At 40.5% G+C, this 23,720-nt stretch overlaps 1 protein-coding gene across 39 annotated transcripts in view; it reads right to left on the bottom strand.

Annotated features, from left to right (window-relative positions):
* The window catches only part of LOC122973552 (receptor-type tyrosine-protein phosphatase delta-like), a 370,064-nt gene that overhangs the window by 224,761 nt on the left and 121,583 nt on the right, over window positions 1-23,720 (bottom strand). For all 39 annotated transcript variants that reach the window (XM_044341149.1, XM_044341155.1, XM_044341152.1 and 36 more), the window contains exons 5-6: window positions 4,882-4,954; window positions 1,132-1,241 (exon numbers count right to left, since the gene is read on the bottom strand). The gene's annotated coding sequence lies outside the window, so the exon portion shown is untranslated. The remainder of the gene's footprint in view (window positions 1-1,131; window positions 1,242-4,881; window positions 4,955-23,720) is intronic.

The raw sequence follows: 23,720 nt of genomic DNA, 5'->3' as shown, positions 1-23,720 counted from the left end.
TTTATTGATTTATCACATTGATGCTGATTATAGTGCCATATAATCAGTGCAATCCATTTGATGAAATGCAAATGTAAAACGCTACAATATCACAAACAGATTATTAGGTAATCATGAAACACTAACAACTTAATTAATATAACTTTGAGCTTTTAATACTAATAATAATTTGATACAGTTCACCTTATCAATATTAAATATGTTTTGGCTGTGAATCCCAGACAGTTATGACACATCTCTCATCTCTCAGTAACACCAGAACTGATGGAAGTTAAAGGACTGTATCTTTGATTTTTTAAAAATTATTATTTATACAAGAAGTACAAAGTAACTAAAAACTTTGAACACTCACTTAGGCAACTATGCTGATGACTCACTACTTTGTACGTGTGGCATGTGTTTAATTGTACTTGGTCAAATTTCACACCATAATTTGGTCTTTGTCCCATTGAGTCTAGTAACTCATTAAATACAACAGTAATTCAACTTTTGTACAACAAGAAAAAGAGTTTTTTTTACCAAAAGGCAAGAACTCTGTTACTGAATAATATCTTTTTAAACAAAGTTACAGAAAACTATTGAAAAGGTGACAAAAGAAGTGATAACAAATTAATGAGGTGAGCTGACTTAAAACATTTCAAAATTTCATGTCTGACAGTATCATTAATCCTCATTTATATATATATATATAATAAAGTAAAATGTGTGTTTGTATTGTAAGTGACTCAAAGAGGGGTGCATGGAAAAATATACAATTATTTCAAAAGAATCCCATGTAAATGAAAATTTTGATTTATATACATGCTTACATCCTCCACAAAATGATTATATTCTTTTAATTTCATTCACAGAATCAAAAGCTAAAACCTAATTAAACAACACCATACTTTGGTTCGGTTTCCATTGAAAATGATGTTCCAATTTATTCTGCAAGCAGCTTTTCTCATATTAAAAGCTTAGAGTGAAGACTAAATTTTATGCAATTAAGCTTTTTCCCTCCAATAAGTCAGATTAAAACCTAACTTAATTAGCAAACAAACACAAATGTTGAATTTAATATGGAAAACCTTGTCTGAGGAAAACAGCTGCCCTATGGACTGTGTGATTTGTAAAATTTGAAATAATACTTACCAAGAATCGAGGCTTCTCTTTTGGGTTCATGCAGGTGCCAACATGCTGCCCGATGCTGTAGTTTTACCTCACCGACACACCAATGAAATTAATGCCCCCTTTGCCCCCACCTAGGAGATGAGAAAAATATTTTAGCCTCATACAGTTGAGCAGAAAACTTAAGACAAAGCTTGATTTTAGCAGAAATTGTAAAAAAAAAATGCACTAATTAACAATCCAAACTGAAAAAACTGAAATACAACCTTTACCATTCTATCAATAATAGCATCAAAATATGCTAGTGTTGATACACTGTGTTGCCTGAGAGGCTTAGTCCATTATTTAAAAGCAAAATAAATTAGGGGATGAAATGCATTACTAATATTAGCATGTTTTTCACAGACTATTTTCAATAATGCATCTATTTATTTACTGTGGCAGAGAGCAAAGCAAAATGATATTTAAGGGAGAAACCAGAAACATGTCAGGTATGATATCTCCACTTTATCATATTTTTTTTCTGCTGTCTGTCAAGCAACCAGCATGTCTTTTAACCTCCTTTTGATGTTGCACAGAATCTGACAAAAAGACACTCGAAAGTGAAAATAAGAAGACCAAAGCTGTAAAATGTAACTCTACAAACTCATCACTAGCACACTTCAGGGTCAATTTCAGTTGACTGTAGTTCCCGTAATGTTTCAGTGAAAGGTAAGACATACCCATTCTGTTTGTGTGAACTCACAGAAATTTTGAGCATGACCATACAGTAATGGTTTTTTCCACTTGTGCAGACTCTTGCTGGCTATAAAAGACTGAAATATTGTGGTGCCCTGAGGTGAAATCCTAGCTCAAAATAATCATCCAAGGTCAATCTAAAAGACACCACTTTGCATCTCGGTGGCATCCCCTTAGTGTTATTAGAAAAATATCTCTACTGTTCTTCAACTTGCAAGACTGCATTTGCATAGAATTAACCTCTCAAAAGACACATTAAAGACAGGCCTAAATCTGACATGCCTTTGGAATAGCTTATGTGCATTTGCATACCGTTTGCCTCCTGTGCAGGTGATAAAGGTGTTTTTAAGCCTGGATTACAGTATTTGATTTTGTGTATGTGTGTGTTTGCATGTGTGTGTGTAAGAGTAGGTGTGTGTGTGGAATGAATATAAACTTAGCTGTGTACCTGAATATATGCAACCTGGAATCAGTTTTAACTGTTTTGGCATGCCTCCCCATTGCCAGCAGGTCCAAAGAGAAGTGTGTGCTGCGCCTGACTGCCACGTTACTCATGTGACCTCATGAAAGTACAAGTCCCTTCAAGCGGTATAATAAATCATAGGAGCCAGGGCTGGCCCACAACACATGCTTACATGCACACACACACACACACACACTTATTCTGTGGCTATAAAACAATGTGTCAAATTTATGAAAAATGGAAACGCAGTCATATGAGGTACCCTGACCCTTCGAGGCAACAGGATGGACTAGTGGTCAGTTAGATCGTCCCACACATGCCACTAAAAAGCTCACTGTTAACTCGACATGTATGGATGGCCATTGAAGTATCCTTGAACACAGGATTTAACCTCAACTTATTCTAAAAGAACCCAATGAATATGTGCCTTAAACAGAAAACAGAATATAAAATTACATTTAAAATATACTGCATACAGTATATATTTTGTCTGTCTTAACATTAAAAGCCATCAATACAGGAGAAATGCATTGTGGTTTGTTTTTTTCCTCATTATAACTGGTCTTTTCTGTGAAAAGACAGCTTTTTTTACTGTTAAATGATCGCTTCTCATTTATTATAAGCAGTTTTGGGAAGACGACTTTGGAAAGTTTTTTGGCTGCCAGCCTCATTGAACCTATTCTAAACCAGGTCACCTGCTACTGCTGTGAATTCTTCTTTATATAACACAACTCCATCTGACAGCTGTAAGGCACCTACGTATCTATCGTTCTCAGTAAAAAAGCACTATAACATCATTTAACAAATATCTTAAGACTTTCTATCTGGGAAAAAAACAGCAGATTCGGTTTAAATTTAATGCTTAAATGGTTTCCTGAACAGGACATTCAAATGGCCTCCGACAATGAGATAGTTAGATAGACAATTTTGCTGCTGTCCTTTGCAATACTTCAGACACAAAGTTAGTCTAACTCCCTTGTCTGTATTTAACTTTCCACTGAAGCTACATTTGTCGCTGTCATCTTTAATTTGAATCATTTCACCACCTGAGCCTCCGACAATTTTTTGCAAATTTTAACAGTAATTGCCACAGGGGACGGAGGACATCATGTGTGTGACATGCTCTGAGTGAAAAGCATCATTACCTCCTAGCACCTCCACTTACCTATTTAACACACTTGGTGCATATATTTGAGACCACCGGTAAGAGAGAAAAAAGAGATAATAGCGAGAGCGATGCCCCAAAAAACTAGACACGTGGTTGGAACAGGGAAACAGCTCTGCCATAATTTGATTCCAAAATAGCACACTGCAAAAGTTTCAGTGCAGGTGCATTTGATAAGTTCATTGGGAGTCCTATGAACCTGTAGAAGAATGTTCCGGTGTTTGCTGGTCTCTGCCCAGGGAACAGTAACTCGCAGCAACAAAAATGCTCCAATTACAGCTGCATCCGCAAGTCCTCTGGGGCAAACCACGGCACAAGTCATTGATCTGAAAAACAGCACTGTGATAGAGTGTAACTTCACTCTGGTTCAGTGGGGACATGAGCTGTACTTTTAATTACCCCAACAAGAACATTATGATGGTGATAATGCTGAGGTAGCACTAGAAGTACTGTAATTTATTTAATTTGAGATATGTTGATTTATTGCAGTAAAGTTCTTGCAGTTATGTGTTCTGTGAGAACAAAATAAACATGACAACACAATGCAAATGGTAATAATACCTTCTCGTGACTATATTATTTGGGTAAATCATTCTAGGTTTTTCATGTTACACAGAATTTAAGTCTAGATTCAGTGTGTTTGCATTTGGGTCACGCGCCATAACAAGCGTATTGCTGATTTTTGTCAGGGAGCCTCTCATTGTTGTCCCCATGTGTTTACTCAGGCCTCTACAATGTGCTAAAAGCATCTGTCAGTCCTGTGTCTAAATGCTGTGAGAATTGTGAGTGGATGCGTCATTTATGCATCCTAATGTGAAAACAGATCTCTAAAAACAGTTAAGCAGCAGCAGCAGCAGCAGCAGTAGAGATTCCTGTACTCCAGAGGGCACCATTAGCATGCTTTATGTGTGTCATCATGTTGTATAGAGAAATACCAGATTCTTCCTTTCTTTCAAGCAATTAAAGCAGCATCAATACTGCTCTGTGAACGCCCATGAGAAAAATGCCAGTCTCATTTTTAAAAAATGTGATTAGGACAACCTCTAAGCTGAAAAAAGGTGTTCACAGCCCAGTGATTTATAAAACATCAAGCCTGGTTTGAAAAAAATCAAACTTAACTTGTTTGCCAAGCTCAAGTATTATTTCATATATCCAATAATAAAAGTCAGACAGTCAAGAAACCAATTTACTGTGACTGAGCAATGGATCATGTGCAGACATTTACTCCATCTATACATCCATCTATACTAACAAGATTCAGTTGTTTGACCCTTGATTTGATTTGTCTTGGTCGACATTTAGTAGATGCATTGGCATTTGAATGCTGAAAACAGGACTTTGGTCACTGGCGATTGTCATAGATGGAGTATTTTATTAAATAATACAATTCTAGGAATCTGGGTCTTACCTGCTTGGAATAATATGTTGCAATTGCTGCCTCGGACTAGAGTGATGAAAGAAGAGAACTCCTCAGAATCTCCCTGGAGGGAAAGAGATAGAGAGGTCAGGATGTCTCATGCTCAAGTGTATCGCATCGTCTACCATTCACAAAGAAACATTTAAATCACTGTAGAGCAATGTTAAGTTTGCGTACATATTCATACATCGAGATGTGTATCGGGATGTGCATAAACTAGACGTACACTGTAGCCGCTATGCACTGCTGTGTTATCAGTGCAGTCCCATTAGGTTTGTAAACATGCTTCATGTACTTTGAGGAGGTGATTTTCCGTTTAGCATAATGAGAGCTGCTAAAAATAAACTCCTGCATGAACACTGACAGTGTCTCCAGCACATACTGAAGACAAGATAGTAGGCTTCTGGGATAGGTTTGCTTATGACTGCTTGTAAGTAATAATTTCTGACAGAGACTCTCTCTTATGCGCCCTTAGTTGTGTGCAAGAAAGCGTTAAAATGCGCCTGACCTACACACAACACACATTGATACATATACACGCCCAGTGATAACCATACATCGCACATAGATGGAAACTTAATTGATTTTGTCAACTGCTGTGTTCAGATTGATGACTGGAAAATAATAGGGTGGCAAGGGACCCTGAATGATATGCAAGGAGCTTAGATGTCCTCCTCAGTCTTGAAAACATACACACATAGACACACTTTGACAAACACACACACACACACGTCAATATTAACAGTCTCCCGTGTTTGCTTCACAAATTGCTAACGCCAAGCTAGCCTCGGCAGCGGAAGTGAAACACAGGCTCCAGATTACTTGACTGTCCTCACACGTCACAGCGGCTCCGGTGATTGACAGATCCCTTCCTCTATTTGTCTTGCATGACAATGACACAGATAATTAGATGTTGGACACCGTGGCACACGCTGCCTCTCCTATCTGCTGCCCCTATGCAATGTTCTGCATCTTCAAAGCACAACAAATGTGGATCTAGCTTGACTTTTTCCTGTAATCCTGCTTCACATTTTTTTTTTTTTGTTTTTTTTTTTTCTTTTTTTCTTTGCCAAAGCACTTGATATGCAAAAATCATGTTTACTTTTGAGATCAAAGTTTCTTTTCTCCCTCCCCCTCTTCATTTTCCCCATCTAAAAATGGACTTCTTTCATTATGCAAGCCAACAAAGAGCAGCGTCTGCTCAGGCAGCCCATTCCAAGCATGCTGATTAATTAGCTTGTATAATTAGCTTAATGATTTAGAGAAACATGGCCATGGCCACCCAAGAAGCTATGCTAATGGACCCCTGTCTATAGCAATTAAAATGCCCATAACTTAACAATGGTGGCTTAGAAGTCCAGATAACTGCTGAGAAAAAAGTAGGTGGTGCAGTAATCGATGTAGCATCATATTGCCGGAGTTGTGCTAATGAGCACTGTTGTACTTTACCACATTGTGATTGTGTTGCAAGTCATGTGTTTGTATTGACTAATATTTTCCAGAAGTACAGACACCACTGGAAGACTGAGAACTAATGAAGTGTTCTCATTTCTCACTATGACGATTAGCTTTGGCGCTGGCGGCACGCTTGGTGCACGTAGGCTTCAAATTAGACTTCAAATGTGATGTAAGATGCTGAAAGTGTGAAACCTGCTTTTAGTGTCACAAGGAGCAAATGTATCTTCCATCTATCTTATTATGCCATTCCAGTTATGTTAACTCCTTTTCTGTGTGAGCACATACTGTAAAGTGCATGAGTTAAGACGTAGTTGTGAACTTTACAATTTCCATTAAATGTGAGTCAAACCAGACAGTATCTCTGCTCTCTGACAGTAGCATCAGCATTCCTGGCTGCACTTGAGACATAAATCGCCCATTTATGACCTTCCCCTGAACAGTAACCAACAGACACACTGCTTCAACTCATAAAACCACCAGAATGTTGAGGTGGAGGTGAAGATATTACTTATCTATACACAACTTCCAAAATGCCAGTCAAGAGGGAGCAGTTAGAGAAAATCTAATCCTTATTTGTTTATTTTTAGTACCCTGATTGAATGGTGGAAAGATCACAGCCAGTCATAAATGACTGGTAATTTACTACACACTTAGCTGCTGACAAAGCATAGGAATTATGGCACCATCAGGCTTGTACAAACAGCACAGGAAATGGACTGTAGTATGGAGGGTTAGTTCAGTTTTATTGCAAGACCACTGTAAAACCAGCTTCAGGCATGTGACAAAAAGTGCCAGCCTAATGCTTAATACAGCAATGTCAACTAAAATACAATCCACCTCCAAATAGAGCTGAGTATGGACTAGTTGGGGAGGCACTTAAGTGTTCCATCACGTGTTTTTGAAGTAGTACTGTGACAAATTAGTACCTAACTTGAATATCAATTATGTAATTGCTACCCGATTATACATATCATACTGACTCAATCCAATATTCTTTATGACAAAACCATCAATCAAATATTTCATTATGGGTGGTTGCTAATGTATTGCTGGATTTTTTTTTTTTAATATATTTTTTGGCCATGGGGGGGCAGCAGAAACAAGCTGTACAACAACATTGTCTTATCACCATATGAAGTTGATATGGTGAACCTTTTTAGCAAGCAATTTCCAATTTAAACACCCAACAGACACAGGTGACGCATTAGTGATCATTCAGAGTCATGTTTCTGGCTGATTGGCTAATTGAAGTCCAATATTCACTCTCCTTATAGTTCTGTTTTGGTCTTCAACAACTCCTAAATGAAATGTAGCTTTTCAACTGCTAAGTGCTCCATTATGTTCACTAGTTAGCTGCTAACTTTGTTTGTGTGTTGTTTGGTGCTGGGCAGGTAGCGTACACTGATTTTCTCAGAGCTTCCTCACTGAAAACCACTATCTGTTGTGGCCTTAATCAAGGCTGATGAGAGTAGTGAGAGTGAACTAAGACAGTAAACTTGGGGGCTATAAACCTTAAACAATGAACTGAAACACACAGAAATGCTCTGTGGAACTGAGGGGAGCTGCAAAGTCAGGTGATAATATGCTGTCTGACCCATTTTAATATAAAAATATCAATTAGAACAGCTTTAACACTGCCAGTTACACATTGCTTAATTAAACCTTATATATTGGTATACTTTACTACACATTTTAGTGAAACGGTTTGAAACACTGTAATGGAGGAATAGACTTCCTTTCAGCACTGACACAACATGGCATGGAAAACAATGAGGCTCCCATCCGTTCAATAATTTCTAAGAACAGGTGCTAAGAGGCAAAACAAAACTCTTAAGGCAGCAACTCTTATATTATGCAGGAGCTAAGTATGGATCAGCTGCTAGACTGGCTTCACCTTGTTACTTATTTTACTACCTCGCTCTGGTTAAGTATATACTTTCTCAGACTTAAACAGCCTTGCCATTCCAAAACTGATAACTAAATTGTGCTTGCCATTCCCAAATTGTTTCAGCAGTCCCAATAGATTCCATATGCCATCTCTCTGAAAGCCTCTTTAATGGAACGGTGTAAGGCAAATGTGTCATTAGGATTCGCAGCACTCCCAAACACACTAATTGCCATGCAGACTTGACAACAGCCTGTTTGTGTCTGTCTGCATGTTGCCAGCAGGTGCGATGCTATTCACTTGTGCGAACTGAACATCACAGTCCCAAGTTTGACACCATTGTGTCAAAAACTCTGTGCTCAGCTCGTCAGCTCTGGTGCGCTGTGCCCAAACAAGCCAGCTAAAAATGAGCATTTGTGAAGTGATGCCTTTTGCTTCCCCCTTTCTCTCTCTCTCTCTCTCTCTCTCCCTCTCCCTCTCTCTCTGTATACCCACAGCTGCCTCAGTGGCAAAGGGTAGCATCACTGTCAGACGTAGATGGAATTAGTTATATCATACATCATATGCCAATTCAGAATTGGCGTCATGCAACAAAAAAAAAAAGAAGCTTTGGGAAAATTTCAAACACATTTGCATAGGTTTGTAGTAGTCAGGCTGATGTTGACGGGGTATCACATTTGCTATGTGAGCAGTCTCAGTGAGAAATGTACCCATCCAAACTCCAAAGATGCAAATTCTAAAAACCACTTCATAAGGCAGCAACACTTATTTATTAGTTATGTGCATATTTGGTGTGAAATGGACATGTTTTGGTGCTTTATTGTTAAAATTGGCCAACTCCTCTCCTTCATGAATAGCCTTATTTATTATCCACATTTAAGTTCTGTCCTTTGCATACAAATAATAATTTGATATTGAAGCTGTCCATCTTTCTCCTAGAATGAAGAATGTGGAAAGCTGCTGTGGTGGTGGTGAAGAATAGGTGAGTACAGACTTAATTTTTTTGGTACGGTACCTTCCACTCGTCTGCAATCAAATCCCTCTTATCAGCAGAGTTTTCCGTCTGAAAACTTTCCATCATGCTGAAATTGCTCCTCCCCAAAGGCTATCATAATCTGCTCAGCATGCATAATGTTAATCGTTCAAATATCACATCAACACAACAGGATAAGCATGCTGTCAGTGCAAAGAGGGGAGTGAGTGAGATAACGCGTAGTAGACAGAAAGCGAGAGGCGCTTCAGTGGAAAAGAAGCGGCTAAGCAATGAAGGATGAAGAGATGGAGAGGGTAAAGGGTGAGAGATCAGATGAGATGATGAAACTGAGTATGAAACAGGAAGATGCAGCGAGGAAGAACGGGAAGAGGAAAAACACATTAAGGCTAAAGTGGGAGAATTAGATAAAGAGAAGGAGAGAGGAAGAGAAAGGGAAGGAGGGTAGTTCCATCTGCCTTTGGCGCTCTTAGGAAACTCTATGCCACTATATTCTGTCTCTTTTCCAGTCATCTTTGGAGAAGATGATAGCATTGATCATGTTCTTAAAAGACCGCTTTTCCTGTCACCGTATCACCTCACGTCATTAGGATGACTGGTTGAGTTGCCTTAAAAGGTTTCTCTTATGTCTGGCAAAGGCTGCAAGCTGTTAGATTGCCCCCCACATTCTTGCCTCCCTTCATTTGGTGAGACTGCTGACAAACCTAAGAACGCTTAAGTGTCCGTCATATTGATTTTCAGCGATGGGCACTGTTTTTAGATCAGATTTAATGAAAGAAGGGCATAGTCAGTGAATGATATCTACTCAAAACTGTATTGAATTGTGACCCATCCAAAGGCAGGGGGCATATTCACGTGGATTGAGACTCTTTGTAATTGGAAACACATGTTCATCAATCAACACCTGGTAATTCCATCACGTTCATCGCCTCTTTGACAGATACTCTATTTCTATTGTCCTGATGCATTACTTCTTCGAAGCTCACACCCCCAGGTTTCCCTAAGGAGTGCCCATCTCAAATCTCATGAGTACTGGGTGGATGAATGAAGTAAATAGATTTTGTTCTCCAGAACGCTCACATTTCCTCCACTATAAATCCACTTGTCGCCGCATAAATCTTTAGGAAGTTTAGGCCGCCCTGTGTCTCTGCTTATTAGCCAACCAGGGATCAATTTATCACCTTTGAGGACAAAGAATGGAGGCGTCGGGGGATTCTCTCTATCCCTTTGATTTATGGAGTTGGAAGAGAGTCAGGGCATTTTTGGGTCATGCAAATTCTTCTTGGCACGAGTGCCTGCCCCTCCTACCTCTTCTTTGTGGCTGGAGTGTGAATGAGAGGGTTTGCTTGTTCAAGTAAGTGGTAATGATGGAGCTGTATAGATGCACTGACCATCTATCAGAGGGGGTTATCCACTTTACTGATGGCTGGAATTAGGTTTATTGGATTTGACTGAATATTCCTCAAACAGACTCTCAAATTCACACAAGCTAGACTGTTTTCATGTAATTCCAAGCTTTCACCACTAGTCTGTGCTATTGGTCTAGCGAATTCTTCCCCAGCTCTTTGTGACCCATTTTTTTCCCCCCATGCAATAAAGCTGCAAGAATGTGGCTGCCCCACCTCACCTGCGCTAAGTGTCTACCTCGTCTTGGCAAAGAACTACACTGCCAGGTTCCTGCTCTACACCTCCCTCATTTGTAATTGTCCTCATGTAAATGACGGGCTGGGGATAGGGGCTTGTGGGAAATGTATTTTCTTGTGAAGTAGAATTGGCTCTAGTGAGGTTGATGGAGTGTTGCTGGCTTTGCATAGTGGTTACAAGACAGGTTTGAAACATTGCATCACGTATTGTTTGGCATACAAGTGTGAATCCATTGTGACTCAACCTCTTCTCATCAGACGCTATAAAAAGCAGGGAATGGGAAAAGGAGGCTCTGTTCGGATAACAAAATGAACTTTTATGTCTGAAAACGTATTATTTCTGTAAGTTGTGTGCGTGTTCATTTACATGATTATGTGTGTGTTTGGACAACTGACAGAATATGGACTAAAATACAAAGTGTGCACACACATTTATATATCAATCTGTGTTTGGCAGCTTTTTCAGATATTAAAATTGAATTTTACAATGCCTTCTGTTTCATACGCATTTCATATCACCCTAAACTCCATCCTTTTTCCTTTTTTTTTTTTTTTTTTCTTTTGAGTGCGTCCTAACTACAAGCTGTGTGCAGGCTCCACTTCACAACTCACTCGCCACTGTCTTGGCTCTCGTCCACACTCATCCCTCCTCATAACAAATGAGCCCGCACCAGCCAGCAGATTTCTCCAACACCTACCAGTACCACCACATCTTTGTCATCTTCTCTCTCACGCTCTCTGTCTCCCTCTTGCTCTCACTTCCTATCCCTTTTCCTTTCACCACCTTGTTTGGGCACACTCTAGCCTTTCTTGTGGCAGAGAGCATAAGACTTGCCGTTTGCTGAGTGGGCAGCGGGGAGCGGAGGAGGAAAAGAAGAGAAATAGAAAGAAAGGCGCAGAAGGAGGAGGGAGGAAGAGAGTTATCTAACAGGATTAAAGGAGAACAACAGAATGGAGAGCACTTAAAATACTCATGACATGAGCCCTCTTGCAAAAAGGAGGGGATGAGTAACAATGGCTGAATCACTCTTGAGACTCTCTGTCTCTACACAATATGCTCACTCTCTCTCTCTCCAGCTTTCTCTCCGTTGCCACCTATGTCTCTCTTCCACCCTCCTTCCATCTTCCCCTTTCGGCCTCATTTTCACTTACTGGCCAGGGGATTTAATGGATCTCAAAGGAGTCATGTTAATAATGTGAGCGAGAGTGGCTTTAATTAACCAATAGAAGAGAGGTATTCAATTCAGATGGAATGACAAGGGTTTCCACCAGAATATACTGTAAGCCTCAGGTTGAGAAATGGGTGGGGGAGGGAACTCTAGAGGGAGAATGGGTGAAGATGAGTATGGGATGATGAGGAGAAACAGAGGTTCAAAGAGAGATATAAGGTTTCAGAAGCAGGGGAATAGAAGAAAATATTCAACAAAGCAAGACAAAATGAGGCAGATTTAGATGAAGATCTAAAGAGAGACAGAAACAGAGATTTGGCAAAAGGCAAAGCAATCCAATGTATAGCCGGGGGCTAGGTGGATAGATGATGAAGAATATGTCCTGTCAAGAATTGGGCTGGAACTGCTTGGCCCACTTCTGTCCCAAACCAGGGAGAGAAAGAGGAGGAGATAAAAAGGATTTTTACAGCAAGGCCAAACAAATTTCTTAGTCACCTTTACTGGTCTGTTACACACAAGTGTGTGTGTATTGAGATGTCGACAGCAAATAAGAACAAATATCCTTCCCCTCACCCCCGCCATACTGAAATCAGAAAGGTGGAACAACATGACAAATTTCCTCTGGGCGGATCGAACTTTCGGTAGAGAATAGCACTTCAAACGATCTGCGTGCCTCGCCAGCCTCCCTGCCCGTCTGACTCGCTAAGATAGCAGCCGTCTGGCAGCTCGGCCGAAAACACACTCACACAAAGACGCACTGCTTTGCACACAGGTGTGGGAGCACACAGGATTTTGCATAAGTACACACAAACCTTCTTCTACCCAACTACCCATACATCATATCCCTCACCCAAAACACACACACACACACACACACACACACACAGAGGCATCCTCCACCTTTTGTAAATGAAGACATGCCATATCTTTTGTCCAAACCTTGACAACTGCCTACATTTTTGAGTAGATTTGAATGCGGCAAACTTAATGTGTTTACACTTGCTATAAAAATATTCCACTTGGCGCATAATATCTGTGGATGAAGTCTCTGGAGCTGCCGCTGCCTCTCTTTTTATATCACATAACAAACATGTGATGGCAGTGGGAGAGAAACTCTCCAGCCTTTGTAAATAGGGCACCATTTGAATATTTTACACACGGCTTGTGCTTATTGAGCATTCATTCCTTTTGAATCACCGCTTCTTCTAAAATGGAGAGAGGAAAGTAAATACGCAAATGAAAGCAAAAATAAATAAGAGAGCAACCGTAAATTTCTATGCGTGTATGCACACACGGTGTATTCTGTCCTTCTCAGCAGGAGATATTGCGTCCTTGATGGTTATGTAAGAGACGAATTTTAATGATAGTAAGATCATGGCAGCACAAAATAATGACGACTTGGCCGCCTGGTAAATTGACTGAGAGATTTGGCTTTTGGTGCTGACTCTCCAAAGAGAGGACTTAAGGAGCTTCTGGGATTTGAAAGTTGAAAGATAAAGGCTCTGTTACACTGGGGATCTGTGAGTGCCTCAATTTTCAGCTCTGCGCCATGACAAGAATCATTAGGCTAGAAAGAAACCTGATGGAATAACTCAAAGGCATAATCGGTTGTTTACAATGGCAAGGCGATGGTGTACAAGGAGGGAGGAGATAGATAGAAACCTTCGCAGATGAAGGAGGGTTTAGAAAAAAACCTCTGGAGTGACCAGACGGCGCTTTGACATATTCTGAGTCCTCGCTAACACACTACTGATGTGTGACAGCGAGGGACAGATGGGGAAAGCAGAGGGAGAAATAAATGTAAAGGAGAGGATAGAGGAATGGAGGAACAGGCTCGGGAAAAGGATATCTGAAGGGAAAAGCGGGAGAGGAAAGTAGAACGAGAGGCAGACGGGTTGAGTTTGCTCAGGTGCCCTTTAGCAAGGCACTCTGACTGCTCTGATGAAGCTGTTCAGTGGCAAACAGTACAGAGCTGGGCAGCTCCCAGGTGTAAAAGTGTAAATGAGTATGACCCTTTCTCTCTACAACTACTCCCAAGGCTGTTCCTGTAAATAAGAATGTGTTTTTAGTCAACAGCCTTATCCGATAAAGGATTTAGTGTTAAATAGAGCAACACTGAGAGAAATAGAGTGTAGGAACGACAGGGAACAAAATAAATCATTTAACTAAAGATGAGGAAAAGGATGAAGAAGCAACAAAGGATTGCTTTCGCTGGAAATACAGTTACCAACACGCATGTACATCAGAGCAGACATTAAGGTCAAGGACATCTCGCCTTCTATGTTTGCAGCCGATCTGAGACCTGTGACAGAGTGAGACGCATCACCGTACGCTCGGCAATGTCTGACGGAATACTAAAGAGAAAGTCACGTCACCGGGAGGAGGAAGAAAGTAAAGGAGGAAGGGAAGGAAGGCTGGAGGTGAGACAAAAAGCGTCAAGAGGCAGCGCCAGGATGGATGACGGAATATTAAAGTGTGGGATCTAACCTGAAAGTGGTACGGCGAGATAGAAACACAGACAGAGAAGGAGAGGCAGTCTAGAAGAGGGGATCCGGTGTGAGTGAATATTAGGGAGAGGGCTATTCACCGGGTGTTGATATGGATGGAGGCGGGAAGAGAGGGGGTGTTGGGGAGGGAGGAGATGGTCTTAAAGTGAGGAGAGTGTGCAAAAGCGAGATAGGGGTTCTTACTCTCCTCTGGGAAGCTCTGAAAAAAAAAATGAGAAAGACAGGTGAGATAGAGTAAGAGTGAATGGGTGAGAATGGCAAGCAGAGTTAGAGAAATGTGGGATAAAAAAGAAGGGGGAGAGCAGAAGAAAAATTTTGGAAGGAGAGCGGAGATAAAAATAGAGAAGGAGACAGAAGGAGGAGACATTCCGAACAAGTCCAAACTATCGCGCCAGAACACACTTATCTCCCAAAGTGCAGACAGTACATTATCACCACTGGCACTAAAAACAGCCTGAATCATCAATAAATGAAATCAGGCGCAGGTAAACACGACGTTTTGTTTCAAGCACAGAGGTATCGGCTCTGACAAAGGGAATGTGATGGTGAGAGGATACGGCGGTGCAGACGATTTCTCATTATCTGCTGCGCGTCAGTTATTAACGCGGTGTCCATTCGAACATCTAATTAATGCAGATAGCCAAATGCCAAACCTGATGAAATACCGTGATGAGGGATTAGCTGGAATAACAAACGCTCTGACCAGCATAACTTTGTCTCCCTGATTAGGTGGCAGAGAGAGGAAGGGAGAAACGTTTCTTGATCACTTAAGTCTCTCCCTCTTTTTTTTTTCCCCCCTCTTTCTCTTTCTCCCCCTACCTCCACTTCACTGTCCTTAATGAAGACTTTTTCCTTCTGCCATGTGCCCCCGTTCTCTTAGCTTCCCTCCCCTCAGTCGCTGAGTGCTGTCCTAATTCCATTCTGATAGATGGAGAGGGGAAGAGGCTCATTAAAAATGGCTTGTGCTGATTGTGCTGCTGCTGTGTTTTGTTTTTTTTTTCAGTCAAGAGGCAAGTGTGTATGGATTGTATCTGGTCAAGTTTTTTTTTCCCAGGTGCTGCTAGGGGGAGTAGTGGAGTGATTCAGCATGTGGTGTAAGGAGAGTTGTTATTTAGAGCATTTTACTGCAGTGTTTTTGCACCAAGGCTTTAGCCCCATGTTAACTTTAGATTATATTTCACAAAATGAGAAACAAGCCTGAGAAAACAAGGATATAGTGACTTAGATCAGGAGGAAAAAACCCAAAAACTAAGGCCAGATCGACAGTGCTAGAGATATCAAGTCTTGAGCAAGGTGAGGGTATATGTGGTATTTATTTCATGCTGACAGAACAATAGGTGAAGGGGAGTTATGGGAGGGAGATGAACCACAGCAGACAGTTCTACAACACACTGTTTTTCCTTCCTGGAGGCAAGTGTCCTCCAACAAACCAAATATAACTTAACTAAGAACCATTTTCATGGTGGAGAACATGCTGTTCTCACGTTGTTGGGAACGGAAGCATTTGCTGTTTAACAGAGAGCAGCGTGTTCTAAGATAGCTGGAGTGTTGACACAAGAGTCATCAGGGACTCTAAGTCAAGTCTGTAGATGAAGCAGCGTCTTAAAGGAATAGATTGACATTTTGGAAAACACACTTATTTGCCTTCTTTCTGAGAGTCAAATGAGAAGACGGAAAGCACTCATGTATTTGCATTAATATGAAGGTAGAGCTAGCAGGCAGTTAGCTTAGCTTAGCACAAAACAACTGGAAGCAGGGGGGAAACTGCTAGCATGGCTCTGTTCAAAGTTCAAAAATACACCTACCAGCACCTTTAAATTTCTGTAAAATCATGTAGTACTGATGACAGACAGGGTGACAGTGTATGGAAAAAAATGATATATGGAAATTATACAAACAGAAAAACGCCTGTCACTCATTATAAAGTAATGCCAGCTGTTAATCTGTCGAAGTATACTTGAAACCATAACCCTCTCCAGTGAAGAACACAGGGAGCTCCATGTTTCTGTAAAAACCATCTGTATTTTGCAACCTTGTGACAAACGTAATTCCCACTCTGATTACTGACATATTGTAATCGCTTATTTCCAGTGTCACTGTCTATAAGTAACATGACAGGTATGGCTGTAAACGATACTGGCATAGAGAGCGGTTTTGAGAAAATGTGAAATGGAATGGCCTAATCCTTTCTGTCAAGCATAAAACACTCCAGTTCAGATAAATTCTTCTGTTGTTCATCATCAGAATCACTGATGAGTTTTTCCTTGTATTACATTCTTAAGTCATTCTCATGTATGTAGTTAGATTAGCATAACAACAAATGTAACCAGTAAGTATAAACTGTGATAGCTCAGTTGAGATATGCTAACACAAAAATTGTAACATGAAATAATTCAGTATCTTCTGTTACAGTGAAATTCACCTTACTGATAGTGTTTGATTCTATGAAATATTCCAAAAAAAGCATCCCTTGTTTGTGGAAATATACTCTAACTATTCAGAGGAATCCTTGTCTTGGTCGAGGACATTGCTGTAAGACACGCAGCAGACTTTAACACGAAGGTAAACAAATCAATTTTACAACTGGAAGTCCCCGCTTTTTTGAATTGTCAAAGCAATGAAAGGCATCTAGCTGAGTACCAAAGACACCACACAGTGTGCACACAAATTGCACAAGCAATAGTAGAAAGAAAACCTATCCAAAGATGACCTAAAAGCATATGCAGACACTGACTGTAAAAGGACAGCAACTACTATATACACCTAAAATCTTAACAACAAATACGCTATGCCAGGAGGTGCATGTTCAGAAACTACTTCCAAGGCCAGTGCAGAATGAATCTAATTAGGAATAATGACTATTAAGGATTAATTATGAAAATTAAAACAGGACCCTGGAAAAACCGATGCACTATTTTCCTTACAGTAGATCTGTGTTGATAGTGGCAATCATATTACTGTAAGTTCAGTGATTTCTCTGCATGATTGTGGAGTGACATACAGTACAGGGAATATGAGGTCATTCTACAGCAGCACATTCCCTACTGAGATGCACTTTTCTCTCATCATGCTCCAATATTCAAAGACAATAATACCCCCCGCCTCACCGCTAAACTAAATAAATATCAGGATAAAGTCAAACGAGTGCCTCCGCAATCCATGAAAACATCAAAACAAGCCTTTGTGGGACTCGTGAAATGCGGAGTCATTAAAAGTCAAGTAAATTTCAGGGCTTAAACGAATGATTTACCGTCATTATCAATTAATCTGCTTATTACTTTCATTATTATTAGATTAATCACTGGTCTCGGATATATCAGAAAATAGTGAAGAAAATGCCTGTCACAATTTCCCAAAGGTTAAATTAAAGTATTTAAATGGTTTGTTTTGTAAGTCCAACATTAGTAATATCAGAAAATTTTGACATTTGAGAAGCTGGAACCAGTGAATATTTGGTACCTTTGCATATAAAAAACTGACTTTTAGAAACAGAATAGCAGGTTATGAATTAACCCTGGATTTTTCTTTATTTATGTTTTAGGGGGGTTCAGAGTGTTACTTTGCTCTGTTGTATATGCAGTCTATCCCCCTCTACACCTTATTCACAGTTATAATCTGTATAAATAGCTTTCAGCTGCTGTGTCCTCCCACATGAGATCCAACACGCATAATACTCTTACACTTAAGGGCTCTGCAGCACAGACGTAATCTCACACATATCACTGCTGGGGACAAGCATCCCTTTATGCAAACAACAGGCCATGAGCTGCATGCATCTCTTAAATATGTACAGGATTGTAACCTACGGTACAGAGTCATGCAGTTTTAATGCACAGACACAGATGTTTACCCATATTCTAGTTACACTCTACACATGCCATTTATCAGTAGTGTAGGTGTGCCACCGTGCGCTCATGTAGTTAATTGAAAAGGCTATTTCAAATATTCATACGGCAGTTTCAGTTGTCTCCGTCATTTTGTTGCTAAAATTACCATCCTTTTGTTCATGGAAGTGTTTCAGTACATCATTTAAAGCTTCGCATCACTAAATTAAAGTGAAAATGTGAGAGGAGACGCATGAGAATTGTCTCTTCAGTGTCAGCTTGTCTTACTCAGAGTTTGGTTCTCTCTCACGCTCTGAAGATGACTGTTTCCTCCTTTTCTTTTTTTTCCTCTTAGCCCTCGCTGTGCACACAATGCTGCCAATTAGTTAATGGCGGACAGTGAGGCGAGAATCCAACCTATTTGCTTCAAACTTAATTTCTCCAATTTGCAATTCAAGGCTGCAAAGAAAGTGGGAAAGTACTTAACAAGCCCAACGTATATGTGATTATAGCTCAGTAAGTGACAGTGATGGGTAGCGTACTGTACATACTGTAACACTCACACATAACACATGCATTCATACATTTAAAAGCAAATGTTCCGATTCACCAGCACTCGACTGCAGTATGTCTGTGAACGTGAGCAGAGCAGCAAAAGACAGCCGATGGCAGGATATATTTTAATTCATGCCAGCTTTGATGCTTTTGTAGAGTTCACAGGGCCAAAACCATTTGGAGGCATAACATTTCTTCTTCTTTACAGTTTTGTAAACACACACACTTATCCACACAGAGAGCATTTATGTGTCGACATCACACAAACACATGTGCAAACACCTTTCCAAATCTGTGTTTTCCAGCACGATTACCATCGTAATCACCGCAACATCGATGTGCAAAGCTGGTTTATATGAAAAGTAAAGGCTTCATAAAGATGGTGATGTTGTGTGCATGCATGGTTTGAAGGGGTTACAGGGGGTGTGTGATGATGAAGTGCTCAGAATGCATAGAGCATTACACACACATCAAACCTTCCCCACTAGCTTTTTACTTCATAGCTACTGTCATGCACAGTCCACAGATTTATCGATGACCCTTAATAAAACTGTAACATTTGATAAATTTGCTGAGTGGGAATGATCAGGGTGATAAATAAAGCATCTAGTAGACTACAGCTGTGGTGTACACTGTAATTGTAATAGTAATGGTGCAAGTCTGTGTGGGGATAGGGGCAAGCGGAGGCTGCAGAGTGAGCTGCATGCTCATTGCCAGGACTGGAGCCCTAGTTAACGGTGGTAATATATTCTCGGGCATCAAAGGCTCAAAGTTGAGAGTTTTAAAGGAGCTCGTCACTATTGATTTTGCACGAAGAGTAGCTTCCCAGGTTCATTATATGGGAGCTCTCAGCCCTTACTTGAGGCAGCGGGTCCAGTGCACAAACAACAGGGAGCTCGGGGTGAGCATTCTTTTGTTGTTTAGAACAAAAATTTGTTTCAATCATTTGCTGTTTTGCATTCACTGGCTATAAGTATGAGCCTAATGAATACTATCCGAATCACTTGAGTCCCTGGGGCTTTTTCACAATTAATACATATTTTAATTGAGCACAGAAAAATGGGACCATTTGGTGCTTAGCAGTAAGAAAAAGGAAAAAAAAAAGAGGATGGAGGCTAAGATGTAATTGCTGAGGTTTTCTCAGGCTTGTCTCTCAAGGAGAAACTGTTTTTCTGCTTGTAGCCTTTGAGTCTTCAGAATTGTCAAAACAGCTAAAAAATATGCATTTTCATGTGTTTTGTTTTGGTGCAGTTTGTGCTGTGTATGTGTAAGTGTCAAATTTAGTTGTGTGAGTATCCTATGGTGGAGTCATTCGGTGGGAGACTGCTTAAAACGGATGCATATTCATTCGGTTATTTTAGGTTGTTTTGGTCCACTTAGTGCAGTGGGAGAATATGAAAAGTATGAAAAGTTTGTAAACATGTATTAATTATGCGTGTGAGTTATACCGGCTGCATTACGTATCAAAACTTTCAGTTAATTCATTCAAACATCAGTCGTAAATAGCACAGCAGAGCTCAGAATGTGCTTGAACAGATGGCCGATTGTTTATGGTGGACCTGGAGAGTATTAGACAGGCAAAAGTGTAAACATCAGTGTGGGCAATCAATATCTCATTAGGGTGTCTGCTTTAGTTCATGTTTTGTCGCTTTGCATTCTCCGCACACACTATCGGATCGGTAACTACAGCCATTTGGTTGGAAGGGTAATGCAGTACATGGCATAAGATACAGGAAAATGGACCTGCACTGATCTCTGCATGCCCTCCGCACACTTGCGCCGAGTCCATCATCCTGTGATATGATCGCCGCTTTGAAAAACATCCGAGCAGCACAACTTGTTCACACTCCTGAATGTCTAGCGATGCCGTCATACTTTTTAGCATATTTTTAGAGGGAGGGAATCAGAGACACAAGATAGCTAGTAGTGCTGGTTCTCTGGGAGATAATGCAGGATGAGCCTCAGGCATAGGAGGGCTGGAAAACTCCTCTTGTCACTTTAGATAAGAGCAAGGAAATGGGACTGGTTGCTGAGGGACCAGCTAAGTGCTTGTCGCTGTCCCTTTAGCTTTCCAACAGCAGGCCACTATAGTGCATCTGGACAGGCAGATGCCCATCTTGCCGCAATCACTTGTGTATGGGGTTCATTCCCAAATGGGTAGTTGGAGAGCAAGGTTGATGAAAGTGGGTGTAAAGTTTGCAGCTGAATTGTGCTTAAACTGTCACACTTTGAAAATGTTATCTCATGGAAGCGGCAGGGCGGAACAGTGGTTAGAGAGACTGTCCATCAACCACAATAGCCAGAGTAAAGCTCATACGTCAGCAGGCCACTGCCCTACTGAAGTGTCCTAGAGCAAGCACTCAAAGCAGTCTGTATATGTTCTCTAAAATGACCTGTGAGGTATGATCTTACATCCTTTTAGTAATTTAAAAAGAGCTGAAACAAACAGATCAGTCAAATATTTTGATAATCAGTTGATCGTTCTTTTTATGTGTTATATTGACGTGACATATCTTTGGATTTTGAACTATTGGTCAACTAGAACAAGACATTTGAAGACCTCGTGTACTTTTATTTGATTAGACAACATTCTATTGACACCTCTTCAACACGTTAACTGGCAAATAGCCCAAATGAACACTTTTCCCCTCAGGAACTTCTGAATGCACACTGAAAATGCATTTTTATCCCCTTATGTTGATTATTGATTTTGCTCACTGGTGTTTGTTGTGCTGTTTTCAGTGATCCATATAAGAAAGCAGCTCAGAGGGATGTCTTTGTAAAGAATCGGTTGTGGAATACTTAAAAGGGATGTGATGCTTGTGTCTGACCACGCTCGATTGGTTTTGTCTTCGAAGACATGTTATTTACAAGCTAGTCTGCTTTAACTTATGGCAAAGACGAGGCCTAGGTCAACAACACTGTTATCACTACTAGTATGTATGTAAAGAATCATATCAGCTTTAATTACCGCTGCTTAAATCCAGAACAATTACAGCACATTTCATTATTCAATTTAGCGCTTGCGATCCCATCCCATCACTTTCATTTTAACCACCGTAATCATCTTCCCACTGGGGATTTTGTCTCATGATGTAAATGCATCATGTTATTGTGAAATGGAGTGAAAGGTCCTTATCTACAGTCAGAAATAAAATTCATTGGTAAATAACTAGTGAAATGGCAGTGGCAATGTGAAATCACATTGAGTGTGTTTAACCTTGCGGGACACTAAAGGCTTTAGAGCAAGAGAAGAAGAGCTTCATTACAAACAAGTACCTGGTCCACTATTTACTTATCTTTGACACCTTGCTCAGGGTATATTTTGTTTATGATACACCTTGACTGATAAATAACTGCACTCACACAGACATGTACAAGCACACAAACATCCCGCCCACCCACCTTCCTTCATTGGAAGGTCAGCTGCTATCCAAAATGTGTTTATTTTGAGGGTAATTGCATCAGATTGAACAGTGAAATACCGTCACCTCCTGTCGGTCCCTTGGAAGATTAGCACCAAGGCCATCAGCGGGATCGATCAATGCGCCGGCCGGCGGCTGCTTGAGGGATGGGAAGGTCAATGGCTGTGATATTACTCACGCTGGGGGAGATCTGTTGTCAGTGGCTTTAATTTTGAAGAGGCTAAATAATAGGGATAGTTTATGGACAAGGAAGGGCTAGATCGACATTAGCGATAAGACCACATGAGCACAGGAGATTAAGAGTGCTAGAAGTGTGGCTGCCAACCAAAGAAAATTTTTGAACTCTTCAACATGACAGTCGCTGAATTTTCTGGGATACGTGAGTCATTATACACAGGGTATTATCATTAACGTCTCTACGCACTGTGCATTATGCACTGATATTTTCATAAGCAGGCACACATGATCCTCAGCTACCAGCTCACACAAAGTAGGCCCTCCCTCTTCTCCTTCCCCTCATCTCAATGGAAGCTGCACACATTTTTTGTTTCCTTCTGTGCAGTTTTTTTTTTTTTTTTTTTTTTTTTAATGCTGAGCACATCCTCTGGCAGACTCAGATCATCAGAGAGAAGGAGCTGACTAATCTCAATCCTTAAATTTATTCATGTTCAATAAAAGCTATTCATCAGCTTAAACCCGCCTTTAAGTTCAAACTAAATTTGAACCACCTGGGAGAAATCTAAATGACTTGAAGGTAGCGTGGTTAAGCAGCTGGGGTGGAAGGAGTGTGAAAGGAGGAGAGAGAGGAGAGGCGGGAGAGAGCAAAGTGTCCCCCGAGCGTGAAGCTCTGCAAAGCCAGCAGGAGTGTGCATCTGTGAGCGCCTCTGTGTGTGTTTTGATCAAGGCTTGGCTATTGTCCAGTCACTGTAAACAGTATTACAGGTGAGTTGTATTTGGCAGGCCATGCACATTGATTATTGATTGCTCAGAGTGATGTGAGTGTAGGAGGGAACAGAGTGAGAGGAGAAGATTTCAGTGACATGATACATTAAAGTAAAACGTAGTATTGAGCTGGGGTTGAATGATTTATCATTTTTGTATTGAAATTGTGAATTGGGTGTAATTTTCAAATGGCAAAAAGCCACTATTTGAATTGTAACTTAATTCATCAGCAGTATGTTAACAAGCTCTAGCATAACTGTCAACTGTCACCAACAAATTTAGTCAGCTGCTGCTAATTAACATTAAACTTAAGAATGTATTATTCTGCATTGAGACCTGCAGGATTCAGAGCTGTTAACGTTAGCTCATGCAGCTGCAGTGCTGTAGCTTTAAGTGTTGTCAGACTGATAACAAAACATTGTCAGACGTGA

This window comes from Thunnus albacares, chromosome 22 (assembly GCF_914725855.1).
Source record: "Thunnus albacares chromosome 22, fThuAlb1.1, whole genome shotgun sequence".
Classification (NCBI taxonomy): Eukaryota; Metazoa; Chordata; class Actinopteri; order Scombriformes; family Scombridae; genus Thunnus; species Thunnus albacares.
This window is presented reverse-complemented; position numbering and strand designations above follow the sequence as displayed.